Below are 5,657 nucleotides of genomic sequence, written 5' to 3' on the forward strand. Positions count from 1 at the left end.
CAGAGCAGGAGAAAACTACTGATTTGGATAACAAAGCTAACTTCAGTATCATCCTGGTAAATGTTTAGCAACTGCCTTTTGGGAATGATTGGTTAAATACTCCTATCATAGCCAATTTTAAGCGACCAACATAACACCAACCAACTCCCCAAATTCCTGAAAATTTCACAATCAGTTCTCCCAGTAGAAGTCAGCTCAGTACCCCACTGGACCTATCATCTTATTTTTGGCAACAGGAAAAATAAAGCTAGGTAACTCACAAATTATTTGGCCTAACCCCTCTCCAAACCTCTCTGTGGGAATGGAATAGATAAATAATAATGCTTAATGAATGCACACTACATGCCAAGTAATATGCTAACTGCTTCAGATGCAATATAAAGTACATTTTGATGAAGAAACGGAGGTACAATTAAATGAAATGCTTTCTCACAGTCCCACACCTAGTAAATTGTGGAGCAAGTATTACTTTTGTTTTCATTTGTTTTTTGTTGTTTTGTTTTTCTGTTTATTTTTTGCCTTTTTAAAATTGAAGTATAGTTTATTTATAATGTTGTGTTAGTTTTCAGGTGTACAGTAAAGTGATTCAGTTATACACACATATATATATCTATTTTTTCCAGATTCTTTTCCCTCATAGGTTATTACAAAATATTGAGTATAGTCCCCTGTTCTAAACAGTAGGTCCTTGTTGATTATCCATTTTATATATAGTATTGTGTATATGTTAATCCCAAATTCCTAATTTACTCCTCCCCCTCTCTTTCCCTTTTGGTAACCATAAGTTTGTTTTCTATGTCTGTGGGTCTATTTCTGTTTTGTGTATAAGTTCATTTGTATCTTTTTTTTTTTTTTAGATTTCACATAAAAGTGATATCATATGATATTTGTCTTTCTCTGTCTGGCTGACTTCACTTAGTATAATAAAACCCAAGCACTCTAGTACCAAAAGTCACATTCTGAACATTATTACATGGTTTCCATTCTCACAGCAATAACACAAGGTTTTATTTTACCATTGAAATATTAGTTTTGTTCACTATTTAAAACCTTGATTAGCTGGAAAAATAGATACTTGATAGTGTAAATTATTCAACTGTATATAACACCGGCTTTACAGAATCCATCTGCTATTTCATTTGTGAAGGAAACTCGAGAGATTATAATTATACACAAAGACAAATTTGAAATCTATAATCAAGCAATCATGAGAAAAGAATGACTTTGTATTGCTTTCAAAAGCAATTCAAGTTAAATTACTATTATTTTAAGTCAGCTCTAAAAATGTTTTGGAAAACTGGATAAAAGATGTATTTGCTTATTCATAAGACATCTACATCATAAGACTGGCTGCTCTGAAATTTCCTTATATATACTTTACTGTAAAATAAAAATTATTTCCTAAGTTCACCAAAGTTCAGCTCATGGACAAAACAGAAATGTCAGCTGTGGCAGTAGGAGCTGATCCCTGAATGTGAAAGCCCCAAGCAAGTCTGACGTGTGGGTTCCAGATAAAGGCATCAGGGGGGCAGTTAGCCTTGTCAAAAGACTGTTGGCCCCTAAGGCGCTCATAATAAGGAGATACGCTTCTGACATTTTATTTCTTTGAATTAGACTGTTTAGAAGGTTCCAGAGCAGGTTAGGCTTCAAATGAGAGGGAGAAAGGAAGATAAGTAAAGGTTAAGTAAGGGAGTGGAGCTGGCATCTACGGTGTTAAGAGGGACGTGCAGACCTGGAAGCTGTGAAATGATGTGATTTAAGCTGATGTTCAGCCTGCTGGGAAAGTTGTGGCTGCAAAAATGGTATCTGGCCATGTCAGACATGAAGCAAAAGAAGATGGTTCAGGAGCGTATGTGGTTATTCTAGCTTTCAAGCTCAGGATATGCAACTTCCTGGAGTGAAGAAACTTCAAAGTCGTCTATAAGAAACATGCCAGCCTCTATTTCTACTGTGCCATCAAGGGTCAAGACAATGAGCCCGTCACGCTGTTGCTGAATCCTGGCCTCTCTACACCAGCACCGAATTGAATCTTAGAGACAGAGTTTTGGGTGAAGCAGAAAAGAATAGCTTTATTGCTTTGCCAGGCAAAGGGGACCACAGCAGGCTATTGCCCTCAAGACTGTGTGTCCTGTCCTGGAGGGGGTAGTGAGGAGTCTTATAGTAATGATTCAAGGAGCAGGGTGTGACCAGCTCGTGTTCATTCTTCTGATTGCTTGGTAGTGAGGTAATGGGGAGTCAACATCATCAACCTTCTGGTTCCAACCAGTCTAGGTTCTAAGTTCTTGCAGTCAGCAGTTTTCATCTGGTGGGGGTCTGCTTCCTGTACAAACAACTTAGGAATGTGTGTCAGGCCTTTATCTATATCTTTCAGGGAACTGCTATGTGGCAGATTTATAGTCTAAATTGTTACCAGTTCCCCAGCCCAACAGCTATTGTTTGTTCCACATCTTCACATTTCCCCATCATTAACTCTTGGTTCAGCCTTTTATTTCAAAAGACAAGGACACAGGGGTTTATACATGGTTTCAACTCTGGAACTGACTGACCAATATGTGAAGCTCCTGGACAAATACTTCAAGCTGGACATCATCTTCAACTTTGAGAAGGCCTGCTTCATCTCAGATGCATTTTTGATGAAGGGTGATGTCCAGGACAGCTCCAGGAAGAGTGTGATGAAGGCTATGCAGGACGATGACCAGCTGCAGGAGGAGGATGAGAAGCCCTGAAGGATGCTGGAGAAGATGGGTTAGGAAGAGCCCCTGCCTGGCTGGGTGATGATGTGGGGAGTGGTGGAGAGACAGGGTATGAGTGACTGCTTCTCATAAGTCTTTCTGAGGGCCGTTTTCATGGTGGTACCCAGCCGCCCCACCTCTGCTGCCTCACCTTCTTTCGGAGTGAGCTGTGGGCTTAGATCCTCAAACATTCCCTTCCTTCCTCCACTCCCCACTTCCTGTTTCCCCTTTTCCCAGCAAAGGTTTTAGGAGCTAAGAGTTAGGAAAATGTGACCAAGACAGGCATGCTATTTGACTTTCATTTCCTGCCTTTGAGGGACTAATGTTACCCCAAACTCCTCCCTTCCTTTATAACTGTAAATACATACATATACAAGGTTTAAGGAAAAGATTTCAGGGTTCTTCTCTAATCCCTGCCACATAACCTACCTCCACCCCTCCAGCAGTCTGCCAGGGTAGCTTCTCTGCCTGGGAGCGGGACTTCTGTGTGGGAGAGAACTCCTGCCTCATCTGCCCCTCCCCTTCCTTCTTGGCTGCAAAGGGGTCTGGGACTACTGCCAGGGGAGGAACAACATAATTTTTTTCTAACCTTGCAGCTTCGAGGGAAGGGAGAGTTGGGTGAAGGGTGGATTTAATGGGAGACTGGGACCAGTCCCTCTTTCACTCCATGTTTAAGAGGTGGGGTGGGGGAAATGTCTGACTTTATTTCCTTTTCTCTGATATAAAAAGAAAAGCACAAAGAAGTTTTTTAAGTAATGGATATCAGGTGGGAAAACCATTAAGATCTCTTTGACTTCATAATACTCTAAATCTTCCAAAGATGAAACCTTAGATACATTCTATTTATCCTTATACAGGTGAAAATAAGTTCAGACTATGGCAAAATTGTGCCTTTTTAAATTAAAATATGTTTGAGATACAGTATTATGTTAGTTTCAGGTGTATTACATAGTGAGTTTCCATTTGCATACATTAAGAAATGATCACCACAATAAGTCTAGTAACCATCTGTCCTCATACAAAATTATTATAATATTGTTGAAGATATTCCTTGTACTGCATATTACATCCACATGGCTATTTTTTTTTATAACTGGAGATTAATACCTTTTAATACCCTTCACCTATTTTGCTCCCAACTCCCCCCACCCCCGGTTCTTGCAAACACTAGTTTGTTCTTATCTATGAGTCTGTTTTGTTTGTTTGTTTTGCTTTTTAGATTCCACATATAAGTGAGGTCATACTGTATTTGTCTTTCTCTTTCTGACTTATTTCACTTAGCATAATACACTCTAGGTCCATCCAGGCTGTCACAAATGGAAAGATTTCATTCTTCTTATGACTAAGTAATATACCATTGTATGTATAGATACCAAAATTTCTTCATCCATTCATCTATTGATGGGCACTTAGGTTGCTTCTATATCTTAGATATTGTGAGTAATGCTACAATGAGCATAGGAGTGTAAATATCTTTTTGAATTAATGTTTTCTTGTCTTTGGAAAAATATACAAAAGTGGAATTGCTGGATGGTATGGTAGCTCTATTTTTAATTTTTGATGAATTTCCATACTGTTTTCCATACTGGCTGTACCAGTTTACAATCCCACCAACAATAGGTTTGCTTTTCTCCACATCCTCACCAGCACTTGTTATTTGTTTTCTTTTTGATGATAGCCATTATGACAGATGTGAGAGCATATATCTTTGTGGTTTTGAATTGCATTTCCTTGATGATAAGTGATGTTGAGCATCTTTTCATGTGTCTGCTGACCATCTTTATGCCTTCTTTGGAAAAATGTCAGTTCAGGTTCCCTGCCCATTTTGTAATTGGATTGTTTGCTTTTTTGATGTTGAGTTGTGTGAGATTTTTGTATGTTATGGATAATAAACCCTTATGAAATATATCCTTTGCAAATATCTTCTCCCATTCAGTAGGCTGCCTTTTCTTTTGGTTGACAGTTTCCTTCACTGTTCAAAAGCTTTTTAGTTTAATGTGGTCCCATTTGTTTATTTTTGCATTTGGTTCCCTTGCCTGAGGAGACAGATCCAAAAAATGTTGCTAAGGTCTATGTTAAAGACTCTGTTGCCTAAGTTTTCTTCTAGGAAGTTTATGATTGCAGGTCTTATATTTACATCTTTAATTTTTAGGGGTTTTTTTTGTATATGGTGTGAGAAGGTAGACATTTGATTCTTTTGCATGTAGCTGTCCATTTTTCCTTACACCATGTATTGAAGAGGATTTTTCCCCCCATTTTATATTCTTGCCACCTTTGTCATAGATATTTGACCATAGAAGTATGCATTCATTTCTGTGCTCTCTATTATTCCACTGACCTATGTGTCTGTTTTTGTGCCAGAACCATACTGTTTGGATTACAGTGGTTATGTAGTGTAGTTTGAAATCAGAAAGTGTGATACTTCCAGCTTTGTTTTTTTTCTCAACATTGTTTTGGCTATTCAGGATCTTTTGTGTTTCCACACACATTTTAAATTATCTGTTCTATTTCTGTGAAAAATGCCATTGTTATTTTGATAGGGATTGTATTAAATCTGGAGATTGTTTAGGTTAGTATGGTCATTTTAACAATATTAATTCTTCTAATCCATGAGTATGGTATATCTTTCCATTTGTTTGTGTTGTCTTCGATTTCTTTTATCAGTGTCTTATAATTTTCTGAGTACAGGCTTTTTATCTCCTTAGTTACATTTTTTCTGAAGGATTTTGTTCTTTTTTGATGCAGTTGTAAATGTGATATTTTTCTTCATTTCTTTGCTGAAAGTTTGTTGTTATTGTATAGAAATGTGACAGATTTCTGTATGTTAATTTTGTATCCAGCAACTTTACTGAATTCATTTATTAGCCCAAATAGTTTTTGGTGACATCTTTAAGATTTTCTACATATAGTATTATTGCATCTGAA

The 5,657-nt window shown here is 37.5% G+C and overlaps 1 pseudogene; it reads left to right on the forward strand.

The window, feature by feature from the left end:
- Positions 1–1,746: 1,746 nt before the first annotated feature.
- Positions 1,747–2,750, forward strand: LOC137752127 (AP-1 complex subunit sigma-1A-like; annotated as a pseudogene).
- The last annotated feature ends 2,907 nt before the right edge of the window (positions 2,751–5,657 follow it).

Source organism: Eschrichtius robustus, chromosome 18 (genome assembly GCF_028021215.1).
Source record: "Eschrichtius robustus isolate mEscRob2 chromosome 18, mEscRob2.pri, whole genome shotgun sequence".
In the NCBI taxonomy this organism is placed as follows: Eukaryota; Metazoa; Chordata; class Mammalia; order Artiodactyla; family Eschrichtiidae; genus Eschrichtius; species Eschrichtius robustus.